Below are 17,028 nucleotides of genomic sequence, written 5' to 3'. Positions count from 1 at the left end.
TGCAAATTGTGCAAAACTGAATTATTTGGAAGGGCTTTTTTTACACAAATAGGAGAGCTGTGCTGTAAGGAAATGGTTCAAAGTGATGAATTAGTAAAGGGATAGGGACTATAGTGCATACTGCTGTGCACTGTTTGTTGCAGTAAATATGTTCCACTGGGTCATTTCTCTGCTGTTTAATATGTCAGGTTTAATTATTTATGCTCTTTTTGCATTGTTTCAGCTCTGTATCACATTTCTGCTAGTTTTCAGATTTCTGCACATTTGTATTTGCATAACCTATTGCATTGTTTATTCAATGTCCCAGCTGTTGATCGTATTGACTTACTCTATGTAATTCACTATGAGTCTCTGTGAGAAAGGCAGACTATAAATAATGCAAGTATATACTATAAATAATGCAAATATATGAATAAAATATTGCAATATTGTTAAATTGATCTAATGCTATTCAGTGGCTGCTCTTTTTTTTTTAAGGCCCCTGGTGATGGATGACAAAACAGTTGCTGTGACAGGCAACCTTTGCAATAGGACCACTAGCACACCCTCCATTTTTCAGCTGTGGGGCAGGATTAGCTACCTCCAATGCCAGTGGCTGGGAGAAGCCAGAAAAGGAGGTTTTTTTCCCTGATTATTCCACTGCATAACTTAAGTTTGTCAGCCTTCAGGTGTAAGCGGTTGGCCCAACCTCCGCCATTTTAATAGCCATTTTAATATTGTTGTTTGTGATATTGAAAATATCACCAGACCTCTGGATTTAAAATGGCAGCTTGTATTGCCACCAGAGGACCTCCAACAGTTGCTGGATCCCATCCGGGAAAACACGGCATGCATGGAATGCCACACAGGAATGCAGAGTGATTAAGAGGTGATTGGATTTGCAGTCCCACCAGCCCCATAGGAGTCCCGTGCAGCAAAGGTCTTGCAGAGTCATCCCCACTTAACACAATCCTTTCCCTCCTTCCATGATGAGATCTCCTGTCCTTGATTGAGGAGCTAATCAAATGACATTTATAAGTATATAAAGTTGTTCCTGGGAAAGCACAGTCCCCACCTAAAATCCATCAGCTCCGGTGGAATTCACTAACAAACTATCCCTTTTGTGCAGCACTAGAACATGTTTTGCATTTACTTTCACACACCCTGGCAGCTACCAATCAAGGTACTCAAACTTTTTGTCAAACCGAGGAATCGACCATTGGAGCCTTTGTTCTAATGGCTAAGTGGGCTCTCCCACCTCAGGGCACATTTTACCTGTAAAGATAGAGTCCTGGCCTCATTCAAATTGTGCATGCTTCCTGCCTGCTCCCTTAGGGTCATTTCCCTAAGCCTCTCTCTCTTCATATATGCTTCCAGATCCACAAGCACTGTTCCCTTGAGTTTTACACAAGCCTCTTGCTCTCTTGGCCAAGAACGCTGGCCGTTCGAAGCTACTCTCTTCTCTCATGGACTGGATCCCTCTTCAGGATAGGTAGATATATTTGCCCCCTTCTTTCTCTATTCCCAATTTCTGAATAAGCTTCCTAGGACTCTGGGTGTGTGTGTGAGTATTTTTACCCCGTAATTGCGAGTGTACGTGGATGCCATTTTTGTTCTTAATAAAAGTTATTGTTGGACCTTAAGAACCAGCCTCGTTTGCTATTTTTGGAAGGGGCCTGGTAGAAACTGGTGATAGATCCCTGCGTTACCGACCTCTTGCATAGCCATTCTCCTTGCTTGCTAATTCCCCCACAAATCATTTTATTGCAAGGAGACCAGTTCCAGTAACAGAGGTGGTGGCTGGAGATCTCCCATAATTACAACTGATTTCCAGCCAAAAGAGATTGGTTACCCTGGAGAAAATGGCTGCTTTGGAGGATGGACTCCATGGCATTATACACAGCTGTGGTCCTTCCTCTCCTCAAATGCCACCCTCTCCAGGCTCCACCCCCAAATTTCCAGGAATTTCTTAACCCAGAGCTGTCAGCCATAGCATGACTCCACATTGTCCCCTTCATGTTCCTAAGAGTCCCCCAGTCCCTCTCAGCAAGTAGCATTTTGGGGGGTACAATCATTAGCAGCATGAGCAAAGGTACAGGAAAGGTCCTTTCCATGACTGGAGCACCCCTAATAGCCCTTTGGTTCCAACATATCATTCCCAAGAACAATTTACACAGAGGTTTAAAAAGTACAATTTATGGATTGTTATAACTTTTTAAAACTTATGTTTTTGAAACATATTTTGTCATCAGCAAGAGTAGCTATGGTTGTTGTGGGTTTTCCGGGCTGTATTGCCGTGGTCTTGGCATTGTAGTTCCTGAAGTTTCGTCAGCAGCTGTGGCTGGCATCTTCAGAGGTGTAGCATCAAAAGACAGAGATCTCTCAGTGTCACAGTGGCGAAACGTCACAGTGGCGAAACCCACAACAACCATCGTTCTCCGGCCGTGAAAGCCTTCGACAATACAAGAGTAGCTATAATGACAGTAATTGTTTTTATATTTAAACTGTTAAGGCAGTTTGAATGAACCACATAAAATAAAACAGAAATGACAAAAAAACCACATGTTCCTATTCAATGAAAGGGATCTTGTTTTTAAAGGAAATATAAACAGGATGTATATATTAAACTGTACTAACCACCCCACCCCCTATTTTCTCAGGTTTCTTAGAGTGGAATGCAATATAATCACACTATATTAGATTACTTAATATTCTAAACCGTCTTAATGCAAAACCTGGAATAATATAGAAATATAAAAACTTTAAAATTTCATTTGATTTTTTATGAACTAAAACCACATACTCTACAAAAATATTTTTTTCTAACTAGTAAATTATTAATGAGCTACAAAATCTTCTCAATTGGTCAATTAACACCTATTTCTCTATGCTGCCCCATACATTTAAATCTTTATCCAGTTGCTGGTAGGAATTCCTGATTTGATATAAATGGTACTGCTATAAGCTTCTTTATAGTACATTAGCAGTGCAATCCTGTGTAGAATTACTCCATTCTAAACCAATTGAAATAAATCAATCTCCTGGCCCTCAATGGGGCACCATATAGGGTTGTCAGTCTCCAGCTGGGGGCAGGGGATCCCCCACTCCCACCCTCAATTTGGTGGGCATCCAGCCCTTGATGGGACACCAGGTTAAGAGCCTGGGAGTGATCCTGGATGCCTCCCTGAAGATGGAGGCACAGGTCATAGCAGTTGTCAGGTCCTCTTTTTTCCATCTGCAGCAGACCAAGCAGTTTGTCCATTACTTGTCAACCCATAACTTAACTAAAGTGATCCAGGCAATGGTCAACTCTAGGCTAGATTACTGTAACTCGCTTGACACGGGGCTGCCCTTGAGCCTGACCTGGAGATTACAGCTGGTACAAAATGCAGCGACACGTTATTACAAGAGTGCCAAATAAGGCGCATATAACACCGATCTTGGTTGCCAGTGGAGTACCAGATCACATTCAAGGTTCTGGTATTGACCTATAAGGCCCTGTGTGGACTGGGTCGAGCATAGCTATGGGATCTGTGGGTTTTATTATTTTTTAATGATTTTAATTATATATTATATTTAAATTTGGGTTTTTATGGTTTTATTATGTTGTGACCTGCCCTGAGCCCACTTGTCGTGTAGGCATGATATAAATTGAACAAAAGGAAGGAAGGAAGGAAGGAAGGAAGGAAGGAAGGAAGGAAGGAAGGAAGGAAGGAAGGAAGGAAGGAAGGAAGGAAGGAAGGAAGGAAGGAAAAGAGATGCACTGGAGGTAGTGATCTCTGAAAGGCAAAGCTAGTCTCCAAGCTTAGGATCCAGAAAAAAGGCCACAGAACTGAAACTGCTAGCTGAAAGAGTTGAACACTTTTCTCTGGGAGACCAGCATCAGCTAAGAAGAGCTGAAGATGCTGGGAAGAGCAAAGAGCAGGAATTGCTGACAGATGAACTCTTCACTGACTGCCTGAGATCAATACCCTTTGTCTTGCCAGGAGAAAAGGGAAACTGCTCCTAGGGCAATGAACAAGCTGCGGATTCATTCAGCATCTTCACTAGAAGAGTCCCTGCTGTTGCCAGAAAGCCTTTTGGATATCAGGGACTCTATTCCACATGTGGCCTCTGGATGTACCCACAGTACTGTCTGCATTTTTTACAAAGTGGATCATGAGTAGGACTGTGTTCTGGGGACACTGGTTAGTGAACCAATTTGGTGTAGTGGTTAAGAGCAGCAGGACTCTAATCTGGAGAACGAGGTTTGATTCCCCACTCATCCACTTGAAGCCAGCTGGGTGACCTTGGGTCAGTCACAGCTTCTAGGAGCTCTCTCAGCCCCACCCACCTCACTGGGTGTTTTGTTGTGGGGATAATAATAACATACTTTGTAAACTGCTCTGAGTAGGTGTTATGTTGCCCTGATGGGCGGTATATAAATTGAATGTTGTTGTTGTTATTGGTAATTTTGGGAATGTTTTTCATAGATGTGTTCTGTTGTATTTAATTAAAGTGGATTTACATTTTGAATCTGTGAACATTATTCCAGAAACTGAACTTGGCCCTTGGGACTCTGAGGGTTACATGGACATCAAGGGCTCCTTTATGTGGCCTTACAAGATTTTAATAGCAAGGATGGTCAAGGATCTAGAGTACAAGTACTTTAGATGCTAGAATTCTGTTGATATCCATCTCGGTAACTGGGTCAAAATTATTCAGAAATGGAACAGACAACGTGATAAGCATTACTTCTCCCTCACCTAAATTACAGGTCATTTCCAGCTCAGAGCATATTCAAGCTATTTTATCAGCAAATAGTTTTGCAAAGGTGTTGCAGATAATTTTTCTTGAACCAGCAAAGGTTCCAATTTAGGGGTCAAATGAAGTTGAGATACCTTAAGCAGTTGGGATGGACATGAACTAGCTGATGCAATAGTTACTGAAAAATAACATTTCTTTGCTGCTAACACAGCACCTTCGTAAGTCTTCCAGTGGGCTCTGTAGCATGCTTTATCAGCTTTAGCATGACTTTTCTGCCAGTATCTTTCTAGGCATCTTCCAGTTCTCTTTAGATCTCCCAACACTGTGGTGAACCATGAGGCTGGTTTTTGCTGCAAGGGAGGGGAGGGTTGGTGAGGAGCAATCTTGTCTATAGATTCAAGGAGTGTTAGATTCCATGCTTCCACTGCAGCATCAATGGAGCTTGACTTGGAATCCCAAAATCCCCCAGGGCATTTTGGAATCTAGAGGGATAGATGCACCTTCATGGATGGACCATTTAGCTGGGGGCCCCATTTTGTAGGATTCCAAGGTCATATTCACCCTTGACTTCACCAGGCAATGATCAGTTCATGGTTCAGAGTAGGTCTCCAATTCCAAAAGAAGACCTTCCCTCAAACAGTCAGAACAAAAGATTAAATCCAAGGAGTGGCCCTTTTCATACGTAGGGCCTGTCACTATTTGGGAGAGGCCTAAGACTGCCAAGGAAGCTATGAAGACCTAGACTTGCCCTGACATGGAGCATTCTGCATGTATGTTGAAGACATCCAGAACTATCAGTCTGGGTGTCTCCAGCACCATATCTGAGAACACTTCCTCCAACTCAGAAAGAGTGCTCATGGGGGAGCTAGGCGGCCAGTAGACAAGCAGAATGTCCAATCTATCTTTAGTTCCCAATGTAAGGAGCACACAGTTAATACTTGCCATAGTTCTTACCAGGACTCTGCGGAAGTTCAAAGTTGCTTGCAGTACGATAGCAAGGCCATCTCCCCTGCTAGCTATGTGTGGTTGGTGGAACACCGCATAATCAGATGGAGTTAGCTGGGACAGGGACACCGCGTCATTTTTTTCCAACCATGTCTTGGTTATACAAGCAGGATCAGTTCTCTCCTCTTGAAACAATGCACATTTTTGCATCACCAAACTGGCATTACATAGCATTGGAGAGAAGGTGCAAAGAAGAGGCCCTTTCATCATCAACCCTAGGGAAGATACAAAGGTTTGGCCGGCAGCACACAGCCTTGCTTGATCTTGGCTGTCTTTGATAAATTCCATCCCCATATCTACCAGCTCCCATCTGTACTGGGACAGCGCACACACCATACATTCTACTCCAAGTAGAGATAGCCCCCCCAACTGAGAAATAATATACCTCACAATCAACAAGCTAGAGTCCACATAGTAACTATTGAACAGATCAGGGTTAAAGAAAAGACATACTGAAGTTAACATTGTCCAACAGGTGCTGCTCTATGCCTGCTGTGCAGGTGCAGTTTTTGGTGTAGGTCTCCATTCTTTGAAGAGAGGGCTTGTAGTCTCTGAGTACTGCAGCTGGTCCCCAGCTACGCATCTCAGGAAAAGAGCCTTGTGCTTTTGCCCTTTGGCTTGCGCCAGAGGCTTGAGCCTCTGCATAAGACACTGATGTAGTCTTAAATGGAAAAAAGAAGTCAAGATTTGTGTACTTGAGCACCCCCTCCTATGAGATGTACTAAAACAGGCTTGCCAACTAACATGCCAATGCTAATGTTGCTTAGAGGATTTTGTTTATCTAAGGGTCCATTTGGTGCTTTCTGTGAGGCACTCTTAGTTGTGGGACTTCTAAATTAGGGCTTCTGTTTTATGGATAAGAAGCATTAGTAAATCTTTCAAGAAATACCCTTCTATATAGCAATGACAAGTTCTATTTGCCTTGAGACCCCATGAAGGCTATTTACTCAACTGCTCTTAATACCATGATCCATCAATTCTTTATTTTGGATTTCATTGTAAAAGGGCATCCTCCTTTGCACTGGATCAGTTCTCTGAATTCCCCAGGTAATGTAAGAGCCCCATTAGCCAGAGTGATTTGTTCCCTGAGGGAAACATGACAAGACATAAAGTGAAGCTGAAATGGTTTTTAATGAATATTTAAAGGAAACTGAGCATGGACCAGCTGTTCATTTCACTTTTGCTGTTCTCAACTGCCAGATCAGCCTCAGGGGAGCTCTTAATGTTGACTCTAATTTAAAATATCTTTGAGGCTTCTCCAACTGTACTTGGAGCCTTCAGTCAGTTCAAAAATTCAGCCAGTGCAAAGGACACATAAGGCCATCATTCCTTTTCAGTGCTGGAAGCCTTCTTCATAGAAAATTTATTATAGTATGATTAATACTGTGAAACTGATACGTGTTTCATGTACCCCCATCTCTCCTTCCACAACATGATTGCTAATAAGAGTGTTTTCATTAGTGTATGTTTTGTGTAGAAAAGAATTTTTAAACAGTTTAAAAGTTACAAATATATAAGCAGAGCTTATCGGAATCAAGAACATTCCTAAAAATAAGCAGCATCCTACATTTTTTTTTTTAGTTAGCAGCAGTTTGGCCCCTACAGTTTACCATACTGCTTCTAGTCTAGTTTCAGGTAGGTAGTTGTGTTGGTCTGCAGTAGAAAAGCAGGATTTGGGTCCAGTGGTAACTTAGAAACCAGTTTCAGAGTATAAGCTTTCAAGAGTTAAAGCTCTCTTCTTCAGATACATAGCTGAAGAAAGGTGTTTTGACTCTCAGAAGTTTATACCCTGATAAGTTTGTTGGTTTCTAAGGTCTCAAATCCCACTTCTAATCTAGTTATTTAAACTGGTCTTGCACTGACAAGTTTTGTTATCCATTTGCTAATTTATCATATTATAATTGCCTTCAGCCGCTATTATGCAAGGTGAGTTATAAAGGGTTTTCTTGTAACAATGAAGCAATCAACCAAATAAAATAAAGATTAACTTGCCATAGCAACACTTTATATGCCATTACCTAAGAAGTATTTTATGTAGTTCTCAGAAATGAGACCCAATGGGCTCATTTATAAACTTTAATGTTCCCAATGAAACTTTGGTTCAGTAGATATGGAGATGACTCACTAAGGTATTCATAAAACAGTTGTTTCATGACAGTTTACTGAACTACACCACTTGAAACCACAGCTAGAGGATTGCATTGTAATGTTTTGCATATAATATATTTAATTAGGATTTTATTTCTGCTTGTTAATATGAGGTTTTTAATATATGTTACTGTGGATTCAAATGTAGGCCTCTAAGGAAAGAAGGAGAGGGGACTGTATAGTCATCTTGTCCCCCCCCCCCAATATGAGTCAATTCAACCAGAATGGTTGCCCCGTCCTTCCCTCCCTTCCCCCCTGTGCACTATCAGCAGGGGTGGGTGATAGGGATTTGGACTGCCATCTTGGAGATTGTAAACTGTGAATTTGAAATTGTATTTATGTTTGTCATGATTTAATTGTGGTTTTAATTGTATTTATACATGGATGTAACCCGCCCTGTGCCCATTTGTAGGGAGGGAGGGCTTGGAATAGAATAGAATAGAATAGAATAGAATAGAATAGAATAGAATAGAATAGAATAGAATAGAATAGAATAGAATAGAATAGAATAGAATAGAATAGATGGCTGTGCCTTAAGGGGCGGAATGAACTGCAATTTTTCATCAGTATGCTGAGATTGTGTTCATTCTAGTTAAGGCAGGCAAACTGTGTGGAGCCTGAGACAGTCTGTGCCTGTCTGTTTCTGAGAGAAAGTATTGATTCTACCAAGTTCAATGCATCTGTGTGGAGTTCTGAGAGATTCTAGTTAAGAGCAGAACTACAAGTGACAAAAGGCACAGATTGGACACTTGTCAGCTTCCCTCAAGTTTTGATGGGAAATGTAGGCATCCTAGTCTTGCAGCTTGGCTCTCTACTGCTGTCCAATGGACTTTTCAACTGTCACTTGTCCAACATTCCACCAAGCTGCCTACATTTCCCATCAAAACTTGAGGGAAGCTGACAAGTGTCCAATCTGTGCCTTTTGTCACTTGTAGTCCGGCTCTCAGTCACACAAACTGTATGGAGCTGAAGAGAGTATGTGTCTATGTGCTTCTGAAAGAAAGTTAACCAGCGCTGCATTCATTCTGCACTGCATGACCTTGAGGTGATTTGGTGTCTGCTGACAAGTTGAGATGTATCTTCATGGAGCCACATTTTGTGGGGGGTGGAGCTGACATCACTCTTTTTTTTTTTTGCATGTGTTCTTGCAGTGTTGTAACACATCCCTATATTTGCTGATTGGGCTATCCTGTGCCCACCAGAGAGACAATTGGTGGTGGAGTTCTGGGGGAAATGTACTTTTTGTGCTTGTTCCACTCTCATATATTTGTTTGTAAAGCCAAGCCAGGAAAAGGTTAAAATGCTGCTGCTTCATTCCCTCCTGGCAGCTTCTCTGCCATTTTGTTTTGCAAACGGCTGTGCATAATGCTTGTTTTCTTCCCTCTTTGGCATTAGGAGAAGCAGCAAACATGCCGGGATAGAGGGGAAAGCAGCCATTTAACCCTTTCCTGTCTTTTAAAGCCAGGAGGAGTGAGGAGTAACATTATTACTCATTCCTGGCTTTGAAAAAAAAATAACTGAATGTGCACATACCTCTAAGGGAGGAAAGGAAAAGCAGTCATTTAACCCTTTCCTGGCTTTTCAAGCCAGCAGGGAATAAGCAATAATATTAGAACTCATTCCTGGCTTTGAAAAAGAAATAAGGGTATGTGTGCATACCCAGGAGGAAGGAAGCTAATGGAGAAGTAGCCTTATGATGCTTACCTTGCTTTACTGATAAAAATGGCAGAAAAGGGGTTCAGAGAGCTGAGGAAGGTGGGAGTGATTAGCGGTGGACAGACCAATCAGTTCCTGGGGGAAAGGAAGAGGGGGGACATGAGAAGCAGAACAGGAGTTTTTGATTCTGCACAGACATAACACACGGCAGCAGTGACTGAGCAGCAGCTTCAAAAAAATCATGGAACGTGCATGGGGGAAAACAGGGGAAAGACAGACAAAAAATATTTCTGCTTCCCATGACTCCATTCCACATGTGGAACTCTGGAGAACATGGGAAGCAGAATAGATTCTGAAATGCTGTAAAGTGACTGTGCGGAAAACACCTCTGTCTAAGTAAGGCAAACTTTGTATATGCCTAGGTCAATTTGCATATATCTGAAAGATAGGTCAGGCAAGCTGTGTGGAAAGGGGTTTCCAAATTGTTATGAATGATAGTATGTTATCTCTGATAGATGCTGTAAGTTTAGCCATCTCCACTAACTCCATCATTTTCATAATCCAGTCAACCATTGAAGGCAGCACTGTACTTTTCTATTAGGGGGCATATAACATCTTGCTGCCATTGTCATATATAGAAAGTGTAATAACCATAACCGACATCTTAACTAATACAAATAACCATAACTGATATATTTAACTGATACAGAACCAATCTGCTTTCAAAAGCTGTGGGAACCATAACAATGTCAACTTCAGTCAACAAAAGAATGAAAGCAACACACACACAGCCTCACCCACCCCCATGAAAAGAAAGCAGAATGAACTCAAAGCAGCACATATACACACTCAGCCCCACCCATCCACTCCCCCAATGAAAATAAAACAGAATGAACTCAAAGCAGCACACACACACACAGAAACCCCTGAATGAAATGGAAAGCAGAATGAACTCAAAGCAGCTAAACCTCCTCTGCAAAGCGACCCCAGCCGCTATGCTTGCTCTCTCTCTCTCTTTCTCTCATGAATGAATGAATGAATGAATGAATGAATGAATGAATGAATGAATGAATGAATGAAGTAGAATGAACTCAAAGCAGCTTACCCTCCTCTGCAGAGCCCTGCCTGACCCCAGCTTGCTCTCTCACTCTCTTTCTCTCACGCACACACACAGAGGAATGGGAAAAAAGCAGAATGAACTCAAAGCAGCTAAGCATCCTCTGCAGAGCCTGCAGGGCCGAAGGAGGAAGGAATCACATGGGCAGATTCTAGAGCTTCCGGAACGGTGTTCCAGAGCATTCCCCCTCAAAAAAAGCCCTGCTAATACATCTAGCAGGATTAGTTTCACTGCAAGCAACAGATATTAATTATAGATATGTTTGTCTAGTCATCAAGCCCTAGACACTTATTTTCTTTTAAAAGACTAAACATCCCATATGAGAGTGAACTAAGAGGTGAGAAGAATAATCTTTAAATTTCAGGATTTCTGTTTCAGGTAGGCTTACCAGATTGTTTACCATGTCAGGCAGCTTCCCACCCCACCCGTTCTACCCCACTCTGCCAACTCTTGCACCAAAAAAAGGGGGGAGGCAATGTTGTGATGATGGCAATGTCATTTTGGGTTGCCAGATATGCAAAATGTTACAAATTTCCCCAATCTCTACTGTCTTTTCAATAGAGATTGGGGAAACTCCTAGAGCTTTGTTCCATCCCCACACCATGCCCACCAATGCTACAAGGATTTCCAGGCTTGGGCCTGGCAACCCTACTTTCAGGCCATGTATAGACCTTCTTTTCCAGCCACCTTTTTCTTTCTTTCTTTTTTTTAATAATAAATTTTATTTATCAACAAAACAATAAACAACTTCAACCACACAACTTAAACAGTAAATACAAAAAGTAATATATGGAAGTAACAATAAGATACTCTTCATAAATAAAATTGCTGACAGAATGCTATGATTTGCAGTTCTTACAGTTAAAGATATTATACAAAATTTTCTTGAAGCAACTTAGCCCATAACTAAATATCTAGTATTTTCTGATATAAATGGTTTGGAGGATTTGCTTCTGTCCTATCAATGTAGCCTAAGAAATGCCACCATTTTTCATAAAAGTTGGATTTGTGTGTTGTGTTGGTTAAATTGTCTGTTATTTTGTCTATGATAAGCTGATCCCATACTTTGGATAGCCAGTGGGAGATTGGTGGGGGTATTTGTTTTTTCCAAAAGTAAGCAATTGAAGATTTTGCTATAGCTAGTAGGTTAACGATTAACTCTTTTTGCGAGGATGGTATGTTTTGATTTTGCCAAAGGTTTAAAAAGATTAAAAGAGGGTCCAGTGGTATTTCGTAATTCGTTATTAATTTATCTGTTTTAGTATCTCTACCCACAAAGGTAAATACAAAAAATAAAATAAAAATAAATAAAAAATAAATAACAAACCAAAAAAAAAATCCAGCCACCTTTCTCATAGAGCATTCCTTCCCATCTTTACTTCCAAAATCTCCCTGAAATTCCTCTCAAAAAGTCTTTCCCCAAAACTCTTAATGAACCCACCCCCACAAAGAGCATTCTTTAAAGCCTCCAAGATGCCTCCCACTGTAACTGAGAGAAAATTAATAGACACCCAATGTTTCCTTGACTTCATGTTCAGGTCTTGTTGCCTTAGTAAAAGTTCCTTGTGCAGTCAAACAGAACAGGCCATAGCTTAGAACATGGAAAGCTTGATAGAAAAACTTGATTAGCAACCTATTGCCTACTTGGAAGGATAGTTTTTGCTTAAATTCTCAGTGTTTGAAGAGTGAAAATTAAACATTTACCTTGCAGAATTATGATTTTTTTTACACAAATGCCTGGTGTGAAGGGTCACTTCACAATATCAGGCTGCCACTTCAATGAAAACTAGGCCTAAACTATTGCTTCACTGCAAAATTATCAGTATCCAAAGTGATTAATATCCATGAAAAACTGGAACATCTTGCCCAGTTTCAGCTAGTAAATAGTGACTGGTCCTTTAACAAGTTTTTATTTGGTTACATATGAAATAACATGTTTAGTTGCCATAGTGGGTTCCTGGCAATGAAAGGATTTGTTACTTTCAGGGGTATTTGTACCCCTGAAGCCCACACTCTTCATATGCCAAAAGGTCCCATCTTTAAAGAAAGCCAGTAATGCAGTTAACTTAAACTTTTCCATAATAAAATATCTCCTAGAACTGCAACAAGACAGTAATTATATCTTCAGCTGAGATAACTGTAAGAGTTCCTAGGAATCAAACTAGACTACCAAATGAGCGACCTAAGAATGATTCCAATAGAAAATTATAGTTCCCTGTTGCAAACCAGTCATACTTTTATCTTCCTGTTTCTCTTTTTCTTATAGGGGGTACTGATGAAAATGGGACACCCAAAGGATTCTGCCTGCCCACCTGCCCGCCTGGCCACCTATAAGAAAAAGAGAAACAAGGAAGATAAAAGATCATTGAGTATAGTGGACTTATATTTACTTAACTTGCACTGTGAACAACTTACCTGTTGGATGTCATCCTGCATTGTGATTCTTCTGCACCTTTTGGACTTTAAATACTGGTGAACTTTCTTAAGAGCAGCATTAACCATATAACAGCTTGGAATTGTCTGTTTGGTTTTAGAGTTACTAATTGGTTTTTTACTGTGGTTTACATGATTATTATTGTGTTAATTGATTTATATGCACATAGGTTCTTATGTTGATGGTATTAGGATGGTGATTTTTGTCTTCCTTCATTTGTGGTTTTCCACCTATGTTATTCATTTGAGTAGTTTGGAGTTGCCTCTGATTGTTGTTTTAGACTGTTCCATACTTAGCAATGTAATGATTAAATGGATATTTAGGAACAGAAAATAATCTAGGGAGCATATTCAGTTTTATCAGAGATATTCTGCCAGTGATGCAATATCTGCCAACACATGGATCATCCATTGTAATTCTGTCAGCAGATAAAAAAGAAAATAAGTAATTGAGCACCACAGCAAAGTTATAGGGTGGAAATACTCTAGTACTTTAAGGGAAGAATCAAATGAGGGTGTCTAATATGCAAGGCCAACCAAAATGAAGGAGTTTGTCATAATAGACCATAAGTATAGATCTAACTTACTCCTTTTTAAAACTGTTAAGTACAACATTACCATATTTGATCATATCTCTCTAGGGTTGCCAGCATAACCATGTGCCTGGGGAGGATGGAGTCTGGGGAGAATGTGATGCCACTTCCAGATAACTGTCTTGATAAGTGTGTCCATTTCTGTTTCTCCTGCTAGGCTGTATCTCAGCTTTCTGCCTACACAAAACCACACATTTTAAAAAGTTTTCTCATAATAACAAAATATTCCAGGTAGGAGTGGTTGCTGCTGCTTTTATGTTTTATTTCTCAGCATGAAGACAGAAGGGAACAGACATTATTATTAGACTTGCTCAAACATTTCTCTATAATGCAGTGCTACATAGAATGCTTTTACTCAAAAGGCTCTCAGAAAGCAAAGATTATTCTTTCATGCATTTGGAATGGAAGGATTTTGGTTACTGAGCATTTAAGTATTAAAAATTTCATCTCCTCTTACTTTGTGGGACAAAAATATATGTAAGTGTGGTTGAAGTCCATTAGTACTCCAGCTGCTACATGCTATAATTGTTGTGCAGTTTGCAGTCAGTGGCATTAGAGAAATGAAACTATCAAAATAAATACAATCTTTGGTTAAGTAGTATCCTGTACCTAGGAAACATTCGATGTAGTAACTCAGCAAGACTGCAGTGATGCTGCCTTCATGGGAAAAATGATAGCAATAACATAGTTCTTTCAAGAACTATCTGCAAGAAAAAATACAGATTCACAAGTACTAGAGTAGCCCCAAAATTCCAAGAGGTCCAAAGGAAGCATTTTTTTTAAAAAAAATCTACCCTTATTTATTCTGGTATTACCCTTGCAAAAGTGCTCAGATTTCCTATAATTTGTATTGGGGACTCATAAATATCTATGTCTTAGGATAGAGGAGAGGTATCTTACTTAGTACAAAAGGATTTCAATTTTCATAAAAACCATTAAAGCCTATTTGGATGACAAATCAGTCTAACATTAATCATCTCCCAGTTAAGAATGTGCCAACCTTTTTAAAACTTTGTGATGTGTGACAACCTACTACCATTAATGGATAGAGCTGATATATTTTAAACTTAGAAATTTCTTGTTAAAGTTTTGTGAGGTGAAGTTGGCCTAAGGGAAATATTTTTTCCAGAGATTAAGAACTGTTGGCAGACATGATGTACACTGGCACAATGCTAATGAAAAATAAATTTTCTTTGCAGTTGCATTTGCAAGATGTAAAAGTATATTTGCCCACTAAATCTTCTTGGTGACCCCCATTAGAACCCAAAATTGAATGGCCAAGAAGATTAATCTTGTTGAGCATTGAGATAGAAAAAATATTTAAATGTCTCAATCATATTTGAAAGCAGAGACAAATCCTGCCTAAGAATCTTTTAACAAAAACTATTTCCATTCTTAAAAATAAAGGACTGACATGTTTTTAGGGTTGACAGTCTCTAGGTGGGACTTGGAGATCTCCAGGAATAACAGCTTATCTCCAGACCACAGAGTTCAGTTCCCCTAGAGAAAACAGCTCCTTTTGAGGGTGAAATCTATGGCATTAAACCCCACCTTTCACCCTCACACCTACCTCAAGTTGGCAATTCTACATAATTTCCATTTTTTCATGGTTTGGTATAAAGGAATTAAAAATTCAGAACTGCAAAGATACACAGAATGGAATAGACTGTCAGGATCTCTTTTAACACTCATGTTCTTAACCAGAGTTATGCCATGTGTAAAATCGTAGTTGTTAAGCTTTTTCTCCCTCCAGGTCCAGATGTTGTTTTGACCGTGTTTTCCATGGGAGAGAATACTTCTTATCTGTCTCTTCAGCCAAAGACCTTGACAACCCGAGCCTTCCCACACCCACGTTCTCAACATACAGAACTGTGGGGGGAGGCTGGGAACGAGGGGTTTGATGTATTGCCAATTTCATTTTCTCTCTCATTCTCAACAATGCCTATGTTCAGTCAAGATCCTTTTTAGGCCTTGGAATATGGATACTTGTATCAGAGCCTAGTCTTTCAACAAACCTTTTGAAATCAAGAAACTTGTGCTTCTTGCAGAAGGGGGAGACGAACTCTAGATAACGGGGATTCCATAGTCTGACATAGACACCCACCCTGATTTCTCAAAAATGTTGACATTTTACTCTTGGAAGAAAATTCTATTGAAATCATGTCCTTAGATAGGGATTTGTCCACAGAAATTGAGTAACATTAAGAGATAAAATGATATCCTTTACTTGCCTAAACCTCTGCTAATATGTAAATGTGACAGACTGCACTTTTAAAAAGCATTGAAGTATTGTACAAACAACTAAAGGACTTGCCTCAACCTCACAGACACAGAGACCTTTGAGTGACTGGCAATTCCAAGGAATCTGATTGGGTAGCATGAGCTGGAAAGAAGAGGGTCTGTTTTCAGCCCTAGCTAAGAGGAATGTAGTATGAAGAGTTGGCAGATGGAGTCCTAACTGAAAGTAGTTTAACACTGACAGGAGAACTGGGGAAAAGTTGCCAAGGAAGTTTGAGAGATAGACCCAGGCTCCCATTGGGTCCAAAGAAAGGGGAAAGATCTTGTAAGGAGAGAAGACTTTCTCTACCCACTTAAACAGAGAGGTAGTGCCAGAGACTGGAGAGATCCCTGGTTGGGTGTGGATGGAAACTGACTTTGGAGTGCTTATGATTAGGGATGTGCGCTTCGGGTTTCAGAAACCCAAAGCAAACCCAACTTCCGGTTTGGGATCCATGAAGGTCTAACGCAGCTCTAAGTGCTGAGCTGTCCGGGCTGCTGTTTTGACGGCCGGCGGGGCAAAAAGAGCCCGCGGCCAACTGTTCTCAAGCGGAGAACAGGCATAGAACGCTCAAGAACCTCAGGGTGCGTTGATCTCAGGTGAGGGGGGGTCCTGCGCAACGGACTCCCTCCCGTCCCTTGAGGTCCCACCCGAAGTCAGGTCGGCTAAAATCTCTGCGGCAGTCCTGGAGCCAATGCGGTTGGCATAAGACCTACATGCCCAAGCTTCAACAGGGACAAAAAGAACCGAGGGGAATCCGAGATTGAAACAGCGATTACAACCCGTGAAAAGTGCTTGAGAAGGTAAAGATCACTATCTCTTGAAACGGGACAGATTACTTAAAGTAACGAAGTACTAAAGTAGACTTTTAAACTGCAACAGATTGATTACAAAGAGGGGAGGATCCAGCAAGAACTATATTAGAAAAAGGACTAAGTTAAATGGAGTTATTAAAGAAATTGGACTATTGTTTTACATACCTGTGGTTATAAGGAGATATCAGGCTGTGAGAAAGTTTTACCATCGCGAGAACTGCTGTGGGAAATTGGGAAACAGGAAGTACGTAATAGTGA

Source organism: Eublepharis macularius, chromosome 3, assembly GCF_028583425.1.
Source record: "Eublepharis macularius isolate TG4126 chromosome 3, MPM_Emac_v1.0, whole genome shotgun sequence".
NCBI lineage: Eukaryota > Metazoa > Chordata > Lepidosauria > Squamata > Eublepharidae > Eublepharis > Eublepharis macularius.
The sequence above is the reverse complement of the archived record's forward strand: the minus strand, read 5'-3'. Positions refer to the sequence as shown.